The 23,466-nt window shown below is 47.5% G+C and overlaps 1 long non-coding RNA gene across 2 annotated transcripts; it reads right to left on the bottom strand.

The window, feature by feature from the left end:
• Positions 1–9,736: 9,736 nt before the first annotated feature.
• Positions 9,737–18,808, bottom strand: LOC107975876 (uncharacterized). 2 transcript variants are annotated; one of them, XR_008547001.2, is made up of 5 exons: positions 18,632–18,808; positions 17,260–17,323; positions 16,802–16,899; positions 13,569–13,703; positions 9,737–10,077 (listed from the first exon to the last, which is right to left on the bottom strand). It is a non-coding gene; the product is annotated as an uncharacterized LOC107975876 (long non-coding RNA). The 2 variants fall into 2 exon arrangements; XR_001719389.4 differs by lacking the exon at positions 16,802–16,899.
• Positions 18,809–23,466: the final 4,658 nt, after the last annotated feature.

A 23,466-nucleotide genomic window follows, 5' to 3' on the forward strand; every position in this document is an offset into this window, starting at 1 on the left:
CCGGCCAGGTGCGGTGGCTCATGCCTGTAATCACAGCAATTTGGGAGGCTGAGGCGGGTGGATCATGAGGTCAGGAGTTCGAGACCAGCTTGCCCAACATGGAAACCCTGTCTCTAATAAAAGTAAAAATATTAGTCGGGTGTGGTGGCATGTGCCTATAATCCCAGCTACTCGGGAGCCTGAGGCAGGAGAATCGTTGGAACCCGGGAGGTGGAGGTTATAGTAAGCCGAGATCATGTCACTGCACTCCAGCCTGGGAGACAGAGCAAGACTCCACCTCAAAAAAAAAAAAAAAAAAAAAAAAAAAAAAAAAAAAAAAAAGAAGAGTCCTGTCTTCTACCCTTATGCCCCATCAGTGGGATGGAGGTTGGAGCGTGAGATTAGGTCATGTGTAAGAAGTATGAGGAAGCTACATTTGCATTTGCTTTCCCTTTGTGCATCTGGATCCTAGTGTGTAATTCCAAGCTCCCTATATACCAGGAGAAGGGTATGCTCATCTTCACGTTTGTCCTTCCCTCCTCTTTGTTCAGGTTTTGCTTTGCCAGTTATATGGGTAGAGGCTGGCAGTAGGGGTAGGAAGCACTCAGGTGCTATCTGCCTGGTCTGTTAGGAAGCATTGTCATATGTGCTGTCTTATTTGATTGTATTAAGGATAATCACTCCTACTTGGGGCAACTGAGGCTCAGAGAGGGTGAGCACTTTGTCCAAGGTCACACAGCAAGTTGGTGACAGAGCTGGGATTTGAAATTGGATCCTCAGATTCCAAAAGTCATGTGCTTCTCTCTTACGCAGGCACTCTGGGGAGCATTATGACCATGTGATTGATGATGGTGGTGACAAGGGCACGATCTACTTGGGAACCCTCCCAGCATGTGACAGGAGGCATCTACAGTGATTAGTCAGGGGCCACGTGGGGGCTGCCTGCTGGCTTCCAGCGTGTCACAGCAGTGGCTTCTGAGCCATTACTCTTTCTGCACTGTGTGAGGAGGCCAAGATGGAAAGCTTCAAATACACCTGGCAAAATGATGTGCAAGAAAGGATCATGCATCTCATGCCAATTACGATGTTGGAAGAGAATAGAGTCTAATTATCCTACAATTACCTTTATTTATCAAACTCAGAGTGAAGCGTGATTATGAAGCATCTCATGAGAGCTATCTGGGGTCGGAGGTGGTCTGTGCTCCAACAGGTATCCCAGCCACCTTGAGAGGAGAGACCAACCTGTAGGGGCATCTGAGGAGCAGGGATAGGGCCTTGGGCTGGCTTGCAGTCTGTCATGCCCCCTTCCTGGGTGGCGTGGAAAGCTGAGACTCAGTGTGCACCCACCCTGTGCTTGACGCCGTGCTGAGACTTTTCACACATGCTGTGGAGTTCCTTTTGTGGATCACAAATGAGATACCATTTAATCCTCCAAACAAGGCTTGACCAAGGTGTCACTGGAAATCTTCCTAGGGCCCTCTGGGTGGATCAAATGACTCTCCATACCCCACTCCCCAGCCCTTGGTGGGGTCTTTACTGTCCTGAGGATTGAACTGTCCAAAGCTGTCTTTGTCTGAACTGAGATTTCTGCAAAGGCCAAGACAATTTTTGACTCATGCTGGTATCCCCAGTAGTTGGTATCCCCTGGGACAGAACCTCCAGTAGAGTCTTTATAAATGTTTGTCGAATCAATGAGTGACAGACAAGGAAACTAAGGCTCATGAGAGGTTCAGTAACTTGCCTGAGAACAGACAGTTAATCATTCTCAGAGCCAAGAATCAATCTGTTTGAGAGCTTCATACTAATGAGAGGAGAGAGTTCAAGGGCTTTGAAAAGTATACGGGGCCAAGGATAAGCTAAAGGCACTGTCACCATCATTGCACGGTCACATGTCCACAATAAAGAGAGGACCACTGGGATGCATCAGAATACACATTCAGTGAACGAAAGAATGAATGGGGCACCATTTTATATGCTGCAGAGATCCATGAGATATGATCTCTTATGTCAAGGAATGCTCAGTTTAGTTGGGGAGACCGATCCAGAAAGACAGTGTGACACGTGCAGTAAATGCAGGGCTTCAGAGTCCTGTGTGTGGTCCTGACCCAGGTGGGAACCCAGAAGGTTTTCCTGGCACACTTGACACAGGGTGAGTCTTAACAGATGAGGGACAAGGCAGGGAGGAATAAATAAGCCAGGGAAAACAGCCTATGCATGGGGCCTGTGGGGAGGGAAGGCTTGGTGCAGTAGGTGCCGTGGGCAGTACAGCAGTCAGATCCACAAGTGAGCTTGAGGAAAGGAGAGGAACAAGAGGACAGATAATGAACATCTTGAGGGTAAAGAGTGGAGGAGGTAATAGGACATGGTGGTGATCTCAGGCATTAGGGAATATCCCAAGGAGAGGCAGAATTGGACTTGGAGAGCTGGAATCATCTGTCTCTGTCCAAGAGGGCGCTGGAAGCTGCAGGATGTGAGGTTGCAACCCTGGCCTGGCCCGGGGCCAGCCTGCTAAGCCAGCTGTCCACTCTGTCCGCTCTCAACCTGCAAGCTCTTAAGGTTCCCAGTTGCTGATCCGCCCTGCCATATCCAGTGGCACAAGAAAGGAGGAAGCAATTGAGGTTTGCTCAGTTTCCTCTAGTCCTTCCGCGAGCCCTGTGGCTGGCTCCAAGGAACAATGCCTCGAGACAGCGTTTTGCAGCAGAATGGTTGGAGGGGGCAGAGGTCAGGTCTCCTTTGCATTTGTATGTAGGCTGCTGCCTGGCCACAGCCCATGCTTGCCCAACTGTGGCTGAGCTGGCTAAAGGAACTCAGGAGGACTCAGCATTTATTGAGGGCATACTGGGGGCTTCACACGGCGCTGGGTGCTTGGATCTTCATAGCAGACCCACTAATGGAACTCTGTTCTCCTTTTATAGATGAGAAGGCTGCTTAGGTGGGTTAGGGGGCTGCCCATGGACAGGGAGCTCATGAGAGGCAGGGCAAGGATTTGGACTCAAGACCATCTGAGTCCACTGTGCCAGGCTGTCTTACCTGAGCTTCTTTACAGACCAAACATTTCTCTGGCAGGGCAAGGCCCTGCATGAGAGTCAGCAGGGCACAAGACTTTCCAGATGACAGGCACTGAAGGCAGGTATCAGCCTTGACAGGTGGGCCCAGGGCACATGAAGTAGGACGGAGCATGAGGGTTGGAGGAAAGTACTGGAAAAGCTCAATTGTCCTCAGCCAGTTCTGACCTTGAATGCCTTGGAGTGAGTGCTCTTCAGAGGAAGACAATAATACTATTCTTAGTCCTTTATATTTTATATATGTGGATATATGTATATATGTATATATATATATCTCCATGTATTCACCCCCAACCATCTACCCTCACATCTCCCACAAATATCCATCCATCCATCCATCCATCCATCCATCCACCCAATCATCCATTCGTCCATTCATCCATCCATCCACACATCCAATCCCCTCAAGAATCCACTCATCCATCTACCCATCCATCCATCCATCCACCCACCCATCCACCTACCCATCCACCCATCCATTCCCTATCCATCCACCCATCCAACTACCCACACATCCACACACTCATCCATCCATCCACTCATCCATCTACCCATCCATCCATCCATCCACCCACCCGTCTACCCATCCATTCCCTATCCATCCACCCATCCACCCAACCACACATCCACCCACCCATCCATCCACCCACCCATTCATCTACCCATCCACCCATCTACCCACCAACCCATCCATTCATCCATCCACCCACCCATCCTCCCATCCATCATTCATTCATCCAGATGCCCACCCACACACATTGGTTAATTCAGTGGTTCAATGACAAGCTTCAAGGACCCAGCCTCTTTCTGCATTTTTGCTGTGTGGTCCTCAGAATGTCAGGCTTTTGTCTTCTCTCTCATCTCCTCATGGTTGCAAGATGGCTGCACCGTCTCTATTCATGTTATCCTCACATATTAGTGTTTGAAGGCAGAAGAAGGAATGTCTCCTGTTTGTGTTCCTCTAATGAGGAAAATTTTCCTGGAGGGTCCCCAGTAGACTTCCCTTCATATCTCCTGGGCCAGAATTGCATCCTATGACTATTCCTAAACAACTGTCTGGCAAGGGAAAAGAGACCATCCTGATGGCCTTAAACTCAACAAGATGTATTGCCTGTGGAGAGGGCACAGGCTTCTCCTAAGCTGCAAGAGACTTGAATAAAATTGGGATTCATTTAGCAAGGAAGAAGGCAGAGGAAGAGGGGGGTGGCTGTTGAGTAGGCAAATGTGCCAGCCACTCCTTCCATCTTCCATTCACTCATCATCCACACAGCGATTCATCCATCCATGCAGCCCTCATTTATCCATCCATGCATCCATTCATCTGTCAAACGTTTATTGATGCCCACTGTGAGCCAGGCCCTATGCTCTCGGGCTGGTGAGAACTCACAAGAAAAAAGATCTCGTTAGGGAGAAATATGGAGTTTCCCATAATACCCTGATAACGGCTTTATTTAGTCACAGTAAGAATAATATCTGAGGATCGTGCTGTGCATTGCAGTTTGCAAAGATCTCCCAGGACCACTCCTTCATTCCACACACGTTTATTGAGCATCTGCCGCATGCCAGGCAGAGCTTTTTAGTTTTACAAAGTGCTTTTTCCTACATTTGTCAGAAGGATCCCTCCAAAGTCAGAGACCAAATGTTTTCCAGAGGCAGGAATGAAGCATCCCTTGGGTCTTCCTCAAAATCAAGAGTCCTCTGGGGCCAGGATTCTTGGGAAGCTTCTCCTGGGGGAAGGGAGACAGTGTTTTCCAGAGACAGGGCTAGAACTCTAGACTTTCTAAAACAGTAGACTGTGTGTTTTCCAGAGCTTGTGATTGGGCATTGTTCAGAGCTGGGGTGGGGGTTTCACAGTCCACACACAGGGTGTCTTCTAAGCTCGGTATGATGGAATTGTCGCTTTGCTCAGCACACAGGGGGCATCTCCACTGGTTCCAAGGGCACAGATTTTTTCTCTGCCAAACCAGAAAGTGTCATGGCCAGCCCTCCAGGGACTATGAAGTTATAAACATAAATTTGTCCTTGATACAGATGCCTCCATCTGAGTTAGACCCACTAGCCTGTTACTTGTCTACGCAACATATTAGGACCTCCAAAGTCACCATGATATCCCATCACAACTACTCATCATGCCTTGTTCCATCTTCTGGGGACCCCTCTGCTCACAGTATGTCAAAATGCCTGTAAACACCATGTCCATTCACGTGTCAGCTAGGAAATGAGCCTTACCTACTGGGTGATCAAATTCTAGGTCTCCCGGATCGGAGGAAATGCTTTAAATATATACGTGTTATTAGAGCTATTAAGATATTGTCAGGACCTATTAGGCCATTAGGAATGTCAGTTTTCAGAACATTCTTGCCTTTCATGTCCTCTTAAGTCTTTGAGTTGACCTCATTGGTTTAGAGAGAGGATGCCATAAATCAAGTGATACGGGGTTAGCTGTGTGCATGGCTTGGAGTCCTCCATGCCAGGGCCTTGGGAGTCCTTCAGACTTCTGAGCTGTGATTTCTCCAGACTCAGGACCTCAGAGTCTTCCATACCCAGGGATTCAGAATCTGCCACAGTCATGGATCAGAGTCCTCCATTCTCAGGGGGCTTAAATGGTAACATGATGCAGCTGGCTCATTCTGGTGATTGCAGGAGGCAATTGTAGCCATTGTCTTCTAAATCTGCTTTCAGTGATGTCACACTGATAACTTGAAGTCAGTCATGGTGGGAGTGTAAATTGGCAAACACCACCAACAAGCAGCTCCTCTCCTCCTGCCAAGAGCTTGTTGTTAAACATTTACCATCACACCACTGGGCTCAGACATCTACAGATATAGGGGTAGGGAATGTGCCACAGCCAAGGGCAATGGGTTTTCCTGACCTCATGATGAAAGATTTTCTAGATTTTGGGGCATTGTATTTTCTAGAACCCTGGGCAGAGTATTTTTATAGTCACAAGAAATGTTTTCTACACCTTGGGATGGAGGGTTTTCCAGAGCCCTGAATAGAAGTTTTCTCAGATCTAAGAATAAAATTTTCCAGAGCTGGGATTGAGAATTTTCTTAAGCCAGAAACAGAAAATAAATATTGGGGCCCCCAAATCACTAAGCTAAAGGGAAAAGTCAAGCTGGGAACTGCTTAGGGTCAACCTGCCTCCCATTCTATTCAAAGTCACCCCTCTGCTCAATGAGATAAATGCATAACTGATTGTCTCCTTTGGAGAGGCTGATGAGAAGCTCAAAAGAATCCAACCATTTGTCTCTTAACTACCTGTGACCTGGAAGCCCCCTCCCCACTTCAAGTCTTACGTCTTTGCTTCGAGTCGTCCCGCTTTTCCAGACTGAACCCATGTTCATCCTACATATAGTCATATATTCATATCTCATGTCTCCCTAGAATGTATAAAACCAAACTGTGCTCCGACCACCTTGGGCACATGTCACCAGGACCTCCTGAGGCTGTCACGGGCATGTGTCCTCAACCTTGGCAAAATCAACTTTATAAATTAACTGACACCTGTCTCAGATTTTTGGGGTTCACAACCCCAATTCATAGTCATAGACTTTTCCAGAGGTAGGTAAAGAAAATTTTCAAGATGAAGGATCATCTCTCATTCAAGAGTCGAGAATGGCATCTCCTTCACAGGCAAAGGATGTTGGTGTTCGGGCTGCTTGACACTTCAGGACCTCCGTTCATACTGAGACCCCATCAAACCTCTCTCTCCTTGGTTGCAGCTTCCAGACAGAGTGTGACAAATCTCACAGTGTCTCAGCTGATAAATCAACCCCCAAAGATGATCAAGTTCTAGGCCCCCAAGGTCAGAGTGAAAACTCATTGAGTGATTTTACTATTGTGAAAACAAAAGTCTGCAATCAAGTTATCTGCATGAATCCTATGCATGTAATGGACTTCGGGGCCTCTGTTGTCCACCAGTGTTAACTTCTCCTCCTTTCATCTTTATGTTGGTAAATTCTCGGTAACTTGTTCAGGTGCTGTAAATAAGTAGCAGTCAATAAACCTAGATTTTGGAATAAATAAGGACTTTGGTATCATCAGAATCATGTTGGGATCCTTGCACAAGTTACTTGACCTGGGCTTTAGTGTCCTCGTTTGACACATGGCAATAATATAGCCATGTGTGCAAAGCTCCCCAGCATGGAAACTAAAAGGTAGAAGTTTTCTTGTTTCTTTTTTTTGGTTTGAGACAGAGTCTCACTCTGTCATCCAGGCTGGAGTACAGTGGCACAGTGTTGGCTCTCTGCAACTTCCGCCTCCCGGGTTCAAGCAATCCTCCCACCTCAACCTCCTGAGTAGCTGGGACCACAGGTGCATGCCACCACACCTAGCTAATTTTTTTTTTTTTTTTTTTTGTAGAGACGGGGTTTCACCATGTTGCCCAGGCTGGTCTTGAACTCCTGAGCTCAAGTGATCTGCCCGCTTCAGCCTCCCAAGGTGCTGGGATTACAGGGGTGAACCTCTGTGCCTGGTCCGAAGCCTTCTAATAAATGTAAGATACAGGCCGGGCGTGGTGGCTCACGCCTGTAATCCCAGCACTTTGGGAGGCAGAGGCAGACGGATCACAAGTTCAGGAGTTTGAGACCAGCCTGGCTAATATGGTGAAACCCCGTCTCTACCAAAAATACAAAAATTAGCCAGGAATGGTGGCTCATGCCTGTAGTCCCAGCTACTTGGAGGCAGGACAATCGCTTGAACCTGGGAGGTGGAGGTTGCAGTGAGCCAAGATCACGCCATTGCACTCCAGCCTGGGCAACAAGAGAGAAACCCTGTCTCTCTCTCTCTCTTTCTCTCTCTATATATACATATACAAAAATTAGCTGGGCGTGGTGGCACGCACCTGTAGTCCCAGCTACATGGGAGGCTGAGGCAGGAGAATCGCTTGAGCCCGGGAGGCGGAGGTTGCAGTGAGCCGAGATCGTGCCACTGTACTCCAATCTGGGTGACAGAGTGAGACTCTGTCTCCAAAAAAAAAAAAAAATATATATATATATATATATATAAAATAAATGTAAGATACAATAGAGGCAGTGAGGAGAAGCAAGGCCTAGCCTACTGGGGTCTGACAGTATTTAACAGGGTGCCGTGGGAAGGCCTGGCTTCCTCCCATGACCCTCAAGTTTCCACACTGTAAAATCAAGGGTTAAAACATGGATGGCACAACTAATACCCTCATCTGCTCAGACACGTATTAACATCCTATGAACTGAAGCTTGGCCTTCAGAAAGCTGCCCCAAAGCCAGTCCTTCAAGCAGGGAGAGTGGAATCATTTCTCAATATCTACAATTACATCCTTTGTTGAAGGGGCTAGGTGAGGTTCTGATGGTGTAACTGTGGTGACTTGGCCAAGGTCTTGGAATGGAAGACACCTCTTGGCAAATCAATCGTCCTCCCTGGAGATTTCCCAGACAGAGATGAAAAACAAATAGGAAATTAAATGTTCCAGTGACAAGAGAGAAGCAAAGCCTTCCTTCTCTCTCTGAGAAGCGCTCTGTGCCCAGAAGGGAAGTAGAAGAATTTCCACCACATCAACTGAATCTGTTCCCGAAGATGTGTTGGAAGGAAAAATGTTTGAGTCTATGGCGTTCCGGGCCCACCCAACTCCCAACAAATGAACTCAAATATCTCAAAAGCATTGTTAACACCTATCTAGCAACCTTTCAAAGACTTCTGCCTAAAACAAAGCGTTTTAATGGAAGCAAATAAAAACATTGTTATTATTTTAAAATCACCCAGTAACTTAACCCTAAGCAAACAATCAGTGGGTAGGTTTCTGTGCATTGATATTATTCAGTATAAGATGTGAAGGAGGTTTTCCTTCTGCACCACAACGAACATGTGCTGCAGTGTAAATAAACAAGCAAATCAATAGGTTAGTGATGTTAAGTATGAATCCATCTGAATTGGACCTGGGCTGGGAGGGCCTCCAGGTCTCTGGGTAAAGGAAGAAAAATCCATGGAAGATAATTAAGAAAAAGAGCTGATCCCCATAAGAGAACAGCCGAGATTCACCTGTAGCACATGCTGCATTCTCCCACCTGGATTTGAGTGCAGTATGAATGCTTCCAGCAGTGAGCATGTGTATAGTAATTACCACGTGGTTTTTTATTTGTTTAGTATGTTCAGGGTAACATTTTGTTTTGTGTGTAAGCACTCAGATGTGAGATTTCAGCTAGTGGGGATAATTGCAATGACTTACACTTCAATCAATATTAAATTTTTTTAAGTTATAGATCTTAGAATCTGGCTCTTTTGCTTTTCCTCTCAACTTATGGATCTTTGTATTTTATTTATGAACTTAGTAGTTTTTATATAAAAGCAAGATCACATTTACTTGTTCATTGATTCATATTCAATTAACTCATAAATTTGATAGATTAAATTCCCACAAACTTTTAACATCATTTAAACACTTAATTAAGAAAATTCCTTTAGATATTTCAAACTACAATTACAAATTTAATTTAGCCAATTCAAACACTTCAAACACCTAACAAGGGAGACTTACAAATATGATGAACAAATTATCCCTAAGCACTTAAGCAGCTTCTGTAAATCTAATCAGACATAAAATTTGTTGCTTAGATTTTGTTTTAAATATCATAAAAAGCAAGCAGAAATTATATAAAGCAAATCAACGATTATAAAATTTCTTACTGCAACTGTAAACACAACTTATACAAAAGTATCGATATTATGGATTTATTTCTTCATCATCTTGTTGTGGTAAAAGAAATATATGTGCATGGACCTATTCATTTCTCACTCCAATCAAGATGAACAAAATAGTACTATCTTGCATTTAAGCTAAGGATACATGGTAGGAAGCTTGGGTCCACGACATGGGTGGGGTAAATTTATGTGGTTGAATCCGGAAGATTGAACCATGGGATGCCATTCCAAGATCCTGGACCCACAGAGGTCCCACGCTGGGTGGGCTTTCCAGGCTTCTGACGAGTTGGCTTCCATCTTGTGGTGAGATTCTATCAGGCACGTCACTGGTACTTTCTAAACTCTTGCCATTTGTCTAGGAGTTAACCAATAATACATGTTTCAATTTTCTGCATCCTACATCCTTTCCTTGCAATGACCAGTCTCTTGATGCCCCAGTAGCTTGGGGATTCAAAGCTACTGGGTTTCACTTCATTCCCATACAATGACCCAGTTGTGTAATTTCTTACATTAAAACCTAATGTGCTCAAGTCTCTTGCCCAATTTTCTACAAGATTGTCTATCTTTTTCTTACTCATTTGCAGGAGTTCTTTATATATATTCTGGATGTAAGCTGTTTGCCAGCTATGTCTGTTGTAAATACCTCCTTCCTCTCATTTGAGATGGAGAGTTGGGGCCTCTCCTCTGAGACTCAATCCTCGATTACAGGCTTGAGATATTTTCTTGAATGTCCAACGGGCATGCCAGAATTTATATGGCAAGAATGAATATCTCATTTATGGATTCCCCATCTTCCCACTTCCCACTCCTTTTTTGAAACTGTCTCCAAATCAGAAATTGGCACCATTATTCATCCAGTTGCCTAGCTCCATTCTTTTAATCATTCTCTGGAACCCTTTTTATATCATAAAACAGAAATTATATACAGAAAATACATGAAAATAAATGCATAATTTAACAAATAAAGATAAACACTCATGTAACTACCATTCAGGTCAAGAAATAACATTGCCAGCACTCAAAAACTTCTCATAAATCATATATATATATATATATATATATATATATATATATATATATATATACACACACACACATATATATGTTTTGCCTATATTTGAACTTTATATTTTTGGAATTGCAGAATACTTTTTTTTTTTTTTTGCATCTTCATGTTTTCTTTCAATATTATACTTGTAATTCTCATCCTGTTATGTATAGCTGTAGTTCATACATTTCAATTGTTACATATTATTTCACTATACTATATATGCCACATTCTACTCTTAATGAATATTTATGTTGTTCCAATTTCTAGCTATTATTATTATTATTATTATTTTGAGACGGAGTCTCACTCTGTTGCCCTGGCTGGAGTGCAATGGTGCGATCTTGGCTCACTGCAACCTCCGTCTCCCAGGTTCAAGCGATTCTCCTGCCTCAGCCTCCTAAGTAGCTGGGATTACAGGCGCCCGCCACCACGCCCAACTAATTTTTGTGTTTTTAGTAGAGACAGGGTTTCACCATGTTGGCCAGGCTTGAACGCCTTACCTTGTGATCCGCCTGCCTTGGCCTCCCAAAGTGCTGGGATTACAGGCATGAGCCACTGTGTCCAGCCCCAGCTATTATTAACAGTGCTTCTGTACTTCTAAAAGTAGTCCTACACATTTTAATGATTACACATATGTATGAATTTGTTTAAGGTATATACGTAGGACTATAATTGCTGGTCACAGAAAGTTTTCAGCTTTCCTAGAAAAAGCCAAGCTCTTTTCCAAAGTGGTTGTAGCATTTTTTTTTCTTTTTACCTTGAGTCAGTATTAGTAAGCTATATTTTTCTCAGGATTTACCTATTTGATTTAAAATTTCAAATGTATTGGCATGCAGTTTTTCATCACATTCTCTTCTTCTTTTTTTTTTTTTTTTTTGAGACGGAGTCTTGCTCTGTTGCCCAGGCTGGAGTCCAGTGGCGCAATCGCGGCTCACTGCAAGCTCCGCCTCCCGGGTTCACGCCATTCTCCTGCCTCAGCCTCCCGAGTAGCTGGGATTACAGGCGCCCGCCAGCACGCCCGGCTAACTTTTTCTATTTTTAGTAGAGACGGGATTTCACCGTGGTCTCGATCACCTGACCTCGTGATCTGCCCGCCTTGGCCTCCCAAAGTGCTGGGATTACAGGCGTGAGCCACTGCACCCGGCCCACATTCTCTTCTTTTTGATGTCTATAGCATCGGTGGTGATGCACCCACCCTTTATTTTTGATATTGTTTGTGCCTCTTCTTCATTATTCTTGGTCAGTGTTCTCAGGGCAAAAGTGGCTTCTATGATCGTTTTCCTCTCTGGGTTCTTACATATTTCCTTCCAGCTAGCCCTGGTTATTTCTTACTATCTTGTTAGCCCTTCATTTATTTGAATAAGTTTTTAAAAGATTATCAAACGGCCCGGCGCAGTGGCTCGCACCTGTAATCTCAGTACTTTGGGAGGCCGAGGGGGGCGGATCACGAGGTCAAGAGATCGAGACCATCCTGGCCAACATAGTGAAACCCCGTCTGTACTAAAAATACAAAAATTAGCTGGGTGTGTGGCTTGTGCCTGTAGTCCCAGCTACTCGGGAGGCTGAGGCAGGAGAATTGCTTGAACCTGGCAGGTGGAGGTTGCAGTGAGACGAGATGCCGCCACTGCACTCCAGCCTGGTAACAGAGTGAGAGTCCGTCTCAAAAAAAAAAAAAAAAAGTTATCAAACATCTTTATTTGTATCTGATGAGAAGCATGGTTTCAAAATCAGAGCCCTCTGATTCTGGAAGTCCATGGTCAAGATTCCTCTTTCTCTCACGTGCAGTCCATTGGAAGTCCCGTCAGCTCTACCTCTAAAGCAGATCCTGATCACACCTACAGCTCTCTAGCTAGCACGCTGTTATACCATATTTCACAAGGGCTCTCTTGACCCAATTTTGAGATCTTGGCGAAAAACTCTCAATTCTTCTTTGTGGGCACTTTGCTCAGCCTGCACCCCAACCCCTTTCCTTACTGGGCTGTAACACTCTTGGGTCACAACAATACACACAACTTCCAGGAATTATTTGCTAAACATCAAGGGATGAATACTTCTTCCTTGGGTCTGTGAAATCACTCAAAATTCCCAACCCACAGGAAGCCCCTACACCTGCTAACCCCACTCCACTTGCCATAGAGAAGCCGCCTCCTACATTCCAGCTTGCTGTTCCCCTGTCCTGGGTGCAACCAGGGGGTTGCATGTAGGGACATGGCCCCGCATGGCAACTTTCTCCCACTTGATGCTGTAAGTAATAGAGTTCTGCTTTTCATCTCATCAGAGGTCAGTGTGTCCGTCCTACCATCGTCAGACCCTAATGTTATAACAGTAAACCCCTCCCCACCAGCTTCAGTCTGTCATCTCCAGCTTGAAGTCTTCAAATAGCCCCCTCTCTCCCTCCTTTCTATTACAGCCTGCTAGACTTCATCTGTCATAGAGCCCAAGTCATAAATCACATCCTTCCCTTCCCTGAATAAGAGGCTCTTAGCATTGAAATCAGACTGAAACCCAAACTTCTTCCTATGGCTTAAAAGGTCCTGTATGGCTTTGCTTCTGCCAATCTCTCTGACCCCATCCACTATTCCACTCTTGTTCAGTCTCACAGTCCTAGTTCTTAGAACATCTTAGAACACAGTAGGCACTCATAAATCTTCGATAAGTGTCAGGTAAACAGAAACCACTCTAGGTACATCAGACAAAGTGATTTAATTTAGGGAATTGGTTATAGAAACGTTGGAAGGACCAGTGGAGTGAAAAAGAAATGTGGTGTCATTTTGGGCTCACAAGCCTGTACTCACCATCAATGCTGCTTGACTATTGTCACTGCCGCTGATAAAAGTTAGAAGCTTGGACTCTCTCTGATGTTAGTTCCAGAATCTCGCATGGATACATCCCATTGGCAGAACCCAGTCGAAATCCAACTCGAAGGATATCTGGGAAATGTAAGTTTTTTAAATTTTTGAGACAGAGTCTCACTCTGTCACCTGGGCTGGAGTGCAGTAGTGCGATCTCGGCTCACTGCAACCTCTGCCTCCCGGGTTCAAGTGATTCTCCTGCCTCAGCCTCCCGAGTAGCTGGGATTATAGGGATGCACCACCATGCCCGGCTAAATTTTGTATTTTTAGTAGAGGTGGGGTTTCACCATTTTGGTCAGGCTGGTCTCGAACTCCTGACCTCGTGATCTGCCTGCCTCGGCCTCCCAAAATGCTGGGATTACAGGTGTGAGCCACTGTGCCTGGCCGGGAGATGCAATTTTTAAACTTCTAGGGCTGGTGATTCCAGGAGGAATGTAGAAGGCCAGGAATGGGGTATGGGTGTTTGGCATGGTAAGAAAGGCCTTTGAATGGCCCTGACTGCAGACCTCATGGGAATTTTGTCATGTGCCCTCTTTTCTGCCCTGGCTCCACTTGTCCATGTTCTTGGCCATAAAGTGGCTTGGCCAGGGCCCATCATGCTGCACATCTTGGCCAGTATGCCTCACCTTCAGACTCCATGAACCTTGCTGGGGTCAACAGCTATGGGGAGAACAGCTTCCATTTCCCCCACTCTAGGCCTCATGCACTGCAGAACCAAAATTAGTTCTTCCTGTTGAACCCAGAACCTCATCAGGCTGCTCATGTAAATGAAATTTGAACAATTGTGGCCGCTAACCTGTGACCATGGAACTTAAATCCAGCTCAGGTTGCTGATCAGAACAGATGCCACAGCAACCATTCCGTGCTTCCTCTTATCTTCTCATCCCTCCAATCTATCCAGATTTCCCCCTCCTACTCCAGAAGCCAGGAATGAAGATTATTCCAAAGAGTTGTCTAGATCCAGGGGCACAGACAGCTCCATGCCTAGAGTTTGGAGGGGTTAAGGTGTAGGCTGAGCAAAGTGCCCACAAGGAGGAATTGAGAGGTTTTAGCCAGGATCTCAAAACTGGGTCAAGACAGCACTTGTGAAATATGATATTATAGCATGTCAGCTGGAGAGGCCCTTCAGGTCCCTATATAGTCAATCTTTTTGGGCCAGGGATGTCAAGTCCAGATCTTGGAAGAAGAGTATGGACAGTCAGTCTTCCAGGCCAGTCAAGTGGTCCTCCATCTTTACAGAGAATCAGCCCTCCAGAGCCATGTATAGAGAGTTCTTTGGCTTCACAGTCAGAGTGTCCTCCAGAAATGGGATTGGATAATCTGGAGCCAGGAGGGCAGGACAGTGCAAAACCGGTGAGGAAGGGTCTTCCAGAAACAGGTTGCAGAATTCCAAAACTAGGAGCAGAAAGTCCTCTGGAGCCGTGGAGTTTTCCCTAGAGCCAACAATGTTGTGGGACTATAAATGTCTCTGGAACATTTTCCAGAGCCAAGGACAGAGATATTTCCAGAGCCAGATACAGCAAAATTTTTTGCTGATCAACAGTCATAGTGTTTTCTAGAGCTAGAAATAGAACCTCTTGAAGATGTAGAACAATCCATTTTTTGCTATAAAGGATGGCATCTCTTCCAGTGCTGAGGGACACTGCCCCTCCTCCATCAAAGGCTGGAAGAGGCTGTAGGGCACTGTGCTGTGGGAGCCTCCAGTGACAATGAAGTTAATGCAGTTGACTTGTCCTTATAGATATCACCCACTTGGCCCTTTCTGCAAGAGATCCTGAACCTATGATCACTTCAAGATCCATACTCATGCAGAGACCTCATTAAAACATACTCTAGCCTGTAATCCCAACACTTTAGGAGGCGGAGGTGGGTGGATCACTTGAGGTCAGGAGTTCAAGACCAGCCTGGCCAACATGGTGAAACCATGTCTCTACTAAAAATACAAAAAATTAGCTGGGCATTGTGGCAGACACTGGTAATCCCATCTACTTGGGAGGCTGAGGCAGGAGAATCGCTTGAACCTGGGAGTGGAGGTTGCAGTGAGCCAAGATCATGCCATTGCACTCCAGCCTGGGCAGCAGAATGAGAATCCATCTCAAAATAAAAATAAAAATAAAAACACACTCTCCTGTGTCTCCTTCCGAGGACCCTCTACTCAGAGAACTTGGGTGGTGGTGCCTCACTCAGAAAATATGCCCAAGCCTAGCGGGTTCTCTTCTATACCCTCAGATGGGGCATAACCCTTTGACTCCTACTGCTTTTAGAGGAGCACTTCCACACAACAGGGCAGGTACATGAAGCACTGACGTGCAGAAGATTCTAGGCCCTCTTTTGTTTTCATCAAGTAGCAGATTCACCTCTTCTTCTTTTAGTGATTATATTGGCAAATCACTCTGATGCCCACAAGCTCTAAATAAACCACCTGAGCAGTCCTAGAGTCAACACATTGCTATGCCAAGAACGTGGGCCTTGGAACCTGACAGGCCTGGGTTCAATTCAGTAACACTGTGTGGTCTTGGAGGAGATACTTTCTCTCTCTGGACCTTTCAGATAGGAATAACAATAGCCATCCTGCAGGGCTGTCGTGAATGTTTAATGTAACAGTATGTGAAGGGCCTACATGTGCCCTGGCTAGAGGAGGTTCTAGTCACTCTTCAGTTGCAAGACAGACCGGATTTGGGAAAGTGCAGTGAGGGGGAAACTGGGTGCCTAAAAAGACTCTGGTTCTGCTGGTCGACCCAACTGTGTGACTCTGGGCAGTCACTTGCCTTCTCTGGCCCTCAGTTTCCTCATATGTCAAACCAAAGGTTGAATAAGAGGATTCTAAGGGCATTGCCAGCTCTGACATCCTGAAGGTTCCTTAATTAGAAGATCTGAGTTGATTCTTTTGACATTTAAGAAGCCACTCAATTGTCCTGTCTTGGTTCATTGGGAGAGGACATCTGTAACCACTGCATCAGGGATTTCCGTGAGAGTTTGACGGTATTCATGTGGTATTATGACAAAAATCCAGGACTCAGCTGGGCATGGTGGCTCACGCCTGTAAATCCCAGCACTCTGGGAGGCCGAGGCGGGTGGTTCACTTGAGGTCAGGAGTTTGAGACCAGCCTGGCCAACACGGCAAAACCCCATCTCTACTAAAAATACAAAAATTAGCCGGGCTTGGTGGCACCTACCTGTAATCCCAGCTACTCGCGAGGCTGAGGCAGGAGAATTGCTTGAACCTGGGAGGCAGAGGTTTCAGTGAGCTGAGATCATGTCATTTCACTCCAGCCTGGGTGATAAGAGTGAGACTCTGTCTCAAAAATAATAATAATAATAATAAAAATAAAAACCCAGGACTCTTGTCCCACCATCTACTTTGTTTCATGTTTTTCCTCGAGAGAGTGAATAACAAGTACGTGTGACAAATGAGAAGTCAAGACACCACTCTGTAATGAGTGAAGCAAACACCGGTATCCCAAAGCAGGGCTATGCCACACTGGAGTCCTCGCCAGCCCTCTCCATCCTCCTCTAACACCCATAATAATGCCATTACTATAGCTGATTGATTGGATAGTTACATGTGCCAGGCAACAAACCTTATTTAATTATCATAACAACCCAATGATTGCACTGTAATGACCCCGCTTACCGGAAAATGGGCCTCATCAGTCTTCAGAAATCTGACCCAACAGATAGGCAACTTTTCCTCCCTGCTGAGGGGTGATAGGAAGGGCGGACATGGTGAGCAGGGGGGCAGTCCCAGCTCCTAGGTGGTGGCTACGACATGACTAAAGAGATGGGAAGCAGGTGCATGGAGGTTGGAAAGGAAGTGCAGAGGCTGGGAGGGGTGGGTGGAGGCTGGGGTAAGGGTAATGGGGAGGGGGCTGATGGGGGTTTGGATTTGTGGAAGCGTACTTGGGACGAAGCTCTGTGTTGAGTGCTGGGAACGGAGGTGAATCACAGCCTCTCTCTCTCTCTCTCTCTCTCTGTGTGTGTGTGTGTGTGTGTGTGTGTAGAGGGTGGGGAGATGTGAAAAGAGATAGACATCTTTTCAATGCAGCATGATTCTTGAAACAAAAGTTGCATACACAAGCTGACACAAATATCATATGGAAGGAGAGCGGTGATCCTATCTGGCTGCCAGGGAAGCCCTCAGAGCCTCCCAGGTGAGTTGGTGCCATCTCCTCAGTCACCTGAACTATGGCTCCACGTCCTTTACACTTCCTCCTGAGTTTGGGTCTCTCCATCTCTACTCCAGCTGGGGGCCTTAGTCCCCCCTGCCCTGACTTTCCCCAGTCCCTGCAATGACTGGTCTCCTAGTCCCCTCCAGCCCATCCTCCACACAGCTGCAAGAGTGGAGATCTTCCTAAAATGCAAACCTAATCATAGCCCTCTCCCCTTCCATCCCCCAACTGCCTGAGAATGTGGTCCAAGATCCCTTAGCACGACATTCAAGCCCTTTGGGATCTCGTTCCTGCTTCCCCTTTCAGCTTTACTTTAAACTCCTCCTCTTCTCCAACACCCCGAACCCCACCATCTAATTTCCTGCCATAGTGCCTCGAGTGTTCCTTGCTTTTTACTGCCTCCAGTCTTTGCACAGGCTGTCCCCTCAGCTGAGAATCCCTTCCCCACCCTTCCTCATCTGGCTCTTTCAGGTCCTGGCTCTGTATCCCTTTCTCCCAGCAGTCCTCCTGATTCGGTAGGTTGAGTAGGGACCCCTCCTCTGTGTTCCCACAACCTCCGTGCTCCCTCTATTTTAATCCTTAACACACTGCCTTGCCATTTTCTCCTGGACTGCTTGCTTGATCAGACTGTGGGGGTGGGGGGCTTTGTGAGGGCAGGGGTGGAGGTGGACTCATCTTTGCGTCTGCAGAGCCCAGCTGCACCTGGATGCTGGAGGGTGCTCCTTGCTGTTTGCAGGGTGTATGGATGAGTGTGTGGTTCCAGGTTGTGGGGGCGGGGTGGTCTTGGCAAGGGACTGTGGGCCAGGTTGAGGGAGAGGGCCGAATGGGCGTCTTTACAGGAATTCTGATGCCTGGGCCAGCAGGAGCTCAGCTTTCCCCTTCTGTCCTGAGTAGGGGGTCTGTGGGGCTCAGTCGGAGGGGAGGGGTCCCTGGGCCCCATCATAGTCTGGAAAGAGGAGTGGACGCGGCTCTCCCTCCCGGAGCTTCCTCCGAGCATCCCTCTGCAACGCCGGCCTGGGCTGTCATAGCAACAGCCCGCCCCGGCGGGGGCGCCGGCCAATGGCAGCCGGTTCTGGTGAGGTAATGTCCCGGTCTGGAAGCCCATTGGCTCCATTTTTGTCCACGTCTGGGTCCGGGCCTGCGGTGGGAGCCGCGAGGGGAGGACAGAGCGTGCGCAGGGAGCCCAGCTGTCTACACCGGCGGCGCGATTCCTCTCCCTGCGCTCCCCGCGCTCCCTCTCTGTCCTGGGCTGGCTACCTCTGTCCTTCTCCTCTCTCTCTGCGTGCCGTACCTGTCCCTGGTTGTGTCGGTCGTTTCGTGCGTCTGTCTCCCTGACTCTCTTGGGGTCTCGGTGGCCCCTTCTTCTTGCCCCTGTCTCTGCCCCGGGGTCTCTGACTCTGAGTGCGCCTCCTCGTCTTGTCCAAACAAGGGCGCAGTGAGAGTTCCTTGACTTGCAGCCAGAAGGTGACTCACTGCTTCAAACCGCAAGGCCGCCCGGCAAGCCTCCGGCACCTTCTTCCCGAGTCTGTGGGAAGCTCTGGCACACACACAGGCCGAGGGCTTGAGATCCCGAGAGGCCCGGGCTGGCCTTTCCCTGGTTGGCCTCACCAGACCTTTGTTCTTGTTGACTTGTTGCCCAGTCAAGGGAAAGGCAGGACGGTCTGGGCTTTGGGGAAGGGAAGGGGACAGATTTAGAGAACAATTGGGCATGAGCTTCCATAATGCCAGCAGGGGAGGTTAGACAGCTGGAGGGACTTCCAGAAAACTACAAAGGCATAGGCACTGGGCCGAGTGAATGAAAAGGGCAGTTGGACTTTGCTCTACCCACCCCTCTGTCTGCCCATCCATCAACACAACACATTGATGCCCATCAGTGCCAGGTTCTGGGCTTGGCGATGGCTCAGTCCCCTGAGCGCCTGGAATCACAGCCCAGTCTGGGAGGCAGGCACACAAATCCTGGGTTTCAATGGGATTCCAGAAGAAGGCAAAACTCACCCTGCCAGGTGGGGTGCTTGACTCAGGCAGGGAAGCTTTGTGGAGGAGGGGGTCTTTGAGCTGGTGTTTGGGAGGATGGCCAATAGCTTGTTTGGATCAGCCTGGGCAGGGCACAATGACAGACCCATCTGGAAGGATCAGGGGTGGTTGGAAGGTCCAGGAATGTGAATACCTGCATGAGGGAGTTTGCACTTGAACTCAGGGGCAGTTTGCAGCCACCCAGGGATCAGAGCAGGGGAGAAGTGTGGTCAAAGTGGTTTCCGTGCAGTCATGCCGGTGACAGAATCTTGGCTGTCTTGCTCAATGCTGCACCCCAGCCCAGGGTAGAGTGCCAGGCCCACAGTGAGTGTTCACACACTTGTCGAAGAAAAGCGTGAACTGAAGGGGAGAGGTTGTTCTGATGGATGAGGGCTGAAATGATGAGGTCGTCTTCATGTGGTGGTGGAAGGGAGAGGAAAAGGGATGGGTTCAAGAAAGGTAAAGGACAGGTAGAAGTGATGGGCCCTACTGGTTTACTGGAGGTTGTGGGGGTGATGGAGAGGAATCTGCTTGGGGTAACACCTATGTTTCTGGCTTGAGCAACTAAAGGTTGGGGGAGAGGGAATACGGGTGGGGCAGATTTCAAGGGAAAGGTGGTTAGTTCAGAGTTGGAGCCTCAGCATCTGAGATGCTTGTGAGACCTCTGGGTGGGGCTGGGTGGGAGAGGTCTGGGCTGGGGTGGCCTGCATAAATGTGGTGGCTGACGCTGTAAGTAGACATGAGCTGCTTAAGAACTGGGACATGGCCAGGCGCAGTGGCTCACACCTGTAATCCCAGCACTTTGGGAGGCCGAGGCAGGTGGATCATGAGGTCAGGAGATCGAGACCATCCTGGCTAACACGGTGAAACCCCGTCTCTACTAAAAATACAAAAAATTAGCCAGGGTGGTGGCAGGCGCCTGTAGTCCCAGCTACTCGGGAGGCTGAGGCAGGAGAATGGCGTGAACCCGGGAGGTGGAGCTTGCAGTGAGCCGAGATCGCGCCACCGCACTCCAGCCTGCGTGACAGGGCGAGATTCCGTCCCAAAATAAATAAATAAATAAATAAATAAATAAATAAATAAATAAAGGAAAAAGAAAGAACTGGGACATTTACGAGCAGGTTTCTCTGGTGAGGGGGTCTTTTAGAACCCCAAGGAGACCTGGGTAGGAGTCAGAAGTCCTGGGTTTTTGTGGATTCTGACACTGGCTTGCTGTGTGACCTCGGGCAAGTCATTCCTCTCTGGGCCACTGTCCCCTGATCTCTCAGCAGAGCCTGTCAGAGGTGGAGAGTGACCTGGACCACTTCTGTTTTTTAAGGCCTCTGGATATGGTTAAAAAAGAGATGTGCCCTAACAGGGTAACAAAAATTGTGGTTATTGACTATGTTCACATTTACATGTTAACATTATGAACAGACACAAGGATTGTGAATATACTGTCATTTGAAGGTTAAAGTCCAGACCAGAGTCATGTTGGGAAATTTGTCTCCTGGTTCTGGCCTTCCTGGTTGCTTGGAGTAATTGCCCTTTCAGATAGGAAGGCTGCCTGCCTGGGGGTAGAGAAGGGGTGAGGGTACGTGGAGGCCAGAAGGAGCTGGGCCAAGGTTTTTGTCTGAGCAGGAGCTCATAAGTTCTTGCTCTAAGCCTGGGCATTCATGCCCCTCTTCTAATTCCTGCCAGCTCCCAACTTGGAGTCTTTTCTCCAGGAGCCCTCAGAGGCCATGCCAGTCCCAAAGCAGGCAAGAGCACTGTTGCAGCTCCTGCAGGACCACCTTCCTTTCCTGTTCATCCCTCAGCTCCTCCAAGACGAGAGCATTAGATGAGCCGGGCCCAGGCTCTGCCTTTAACTCACCCCTGGCCAGGTCACTGCCTCTCTGAGTCTCAGGGTCTTGACATCTCTATGTCCTCAAGCTGTAGCCTGGTGGCTGGCACAAAGTACATACTTAGTAAATGTTGGGTGAGTTGAAATGAATGGTGAAGTTGTTTATTTCACTGGAGCAGGGGTTGAGGGAAGAGTGGTAGAGAGAGATCATGTTGTTGGGGCTGTCAAAATAAGATCACATCTGCAAATGTGCTTTGGAAAAGGTAAATCAAATATTTTAAAGTCAGCATTGTATCATATTTGGCCCAATGCCCCTGAAAAGCTTCCAGAGCAAAGAGTAGACACAAAATGAGTTTTTCTCCCACAAAACCTTTTTTTAAATTTCACAATAATTAATCATAAATACATTCTGCTTAGCCCAGTGGTCAAGAACTAGGACCCAGTCAGGTGTGGTGGCTCACGCCTGTAATCTCAGCACTTTGGGAGGCCAAGGCGGGCAGATCACTTGAGGTCAGGAGATCGAGACCAGCCTGGTCAATATGGGGAAATGCTGTCGCTACTAAAAATACAAAAATTAGCCAGATGTGGTGGTATGTGCCTGTAGTCCCAGCCACTCCGGAGGCTGAGGCAGGAGAATCACTTGAACCCGGAAGCGGAGGTTGCAGTGAGGTAAGATCGTTCCACTGCACTCCAGCCTGGGCAACAGAGCGAGACTCTGTTTCAAAAAAAGAAATGAGGTGGGTATGCTGTTTTCAAATCCTGACTCCATTGCTTTCTGGCTGTTTGACCTTTGATAAGTGACCCAGCTTCTTTGTATATCAGGCTGAAATGTAAACTGCAAATAATATCGTTATCATCTCATGGGGTTGTTATGAGGATTTCATGAACTATTAGATATAAAGTATTGAAGAAAGTGCCTGGCCCATGTGAACGTTTCAGAAATGTTAGCTTTTATTATTGTTAGCAATGATAGGGCTTTCTCAAACCCCTCCCCACAGCTGCCTGCTCTTAGTGGCTGGTGGTTGTGGCGGATGCTACAGGCGGGCCCACTCAACAAGGAGGCCCGTTTAGCTCTCCTCCCTCTACTCAGGGCAGCGGTTCTCAATTTGCGCTTGCACATTAGAATCAACTGGGAGCTTGGAAAACTCCCAGTGTCAGAGCTGTACCCTCAGAATCTCCAAGAGTGTGATCCAGGTCTCAGAGCTGGCTGAGGCATCCCCCTGATCCACGCTAAGGTGCAGCCACAGTTGAGAACTGGTGATCAAGGGCAGTGCTTCTCAAAGCCTGGACTCCAGACCAGCCGCATCAGCATCACCTGGGAACGTCTGAGAATGCAAATTCTCAGGCCCCATGCCAGAGCAGCTGCAGAATCAGAAACTCCAGGGGAGTGGGGCCAGCAGTCTGTTTCAACAGCTCCCCCTCCCCCAGGGGCTAAAGCTTGAGAACCAGCAATCTAGTGGCTGAAAGGACAATGTGTGCTTTTTTGAAAACCACTGCTGTAAGCTGCATTCTGTTATTCCCTGACACGAATAGGGACCAATTCCTGCCCCCTAATAACCATACCTTTTGTTATCCTCAGCTGCTTTATATGTATTCTCATATTTAGACCTCAGAGCAACCTAATACCAATAACTCACCTCCATTTGCTAGGATGAGGAACTCCCGTGACCTGTCCAAGACCTCATAAACGAGTTACTCCAAGGCTAATTCCTCTGACCTTTGGCCAAGCAGAGAAAGAGTCTTGGATTCTGTTTGAGACCCTGAGCCCTGACCTTGTCAGCGGAGGGGCTGCAGGTCTTGCGCTTCCTCTGGGAGCCCAGCTGCTCCTCTGTCCAGA

This window comes from Pan troglodytes, chromosome 1 (assembly GCF_028858775.2).
Source record: "Pan troglodytes isolate AG18354 chromosome 1, NHGRI_mPanTro3-v2.0_pri, whole genome shotgun sequence".
NCBI classification, from domain to species: domain Eukaryota; kingdom Metazoa; phylum Chordata; class Mammalia; order Primates; family Hominidae; genus Pan; species Pan troglodytes.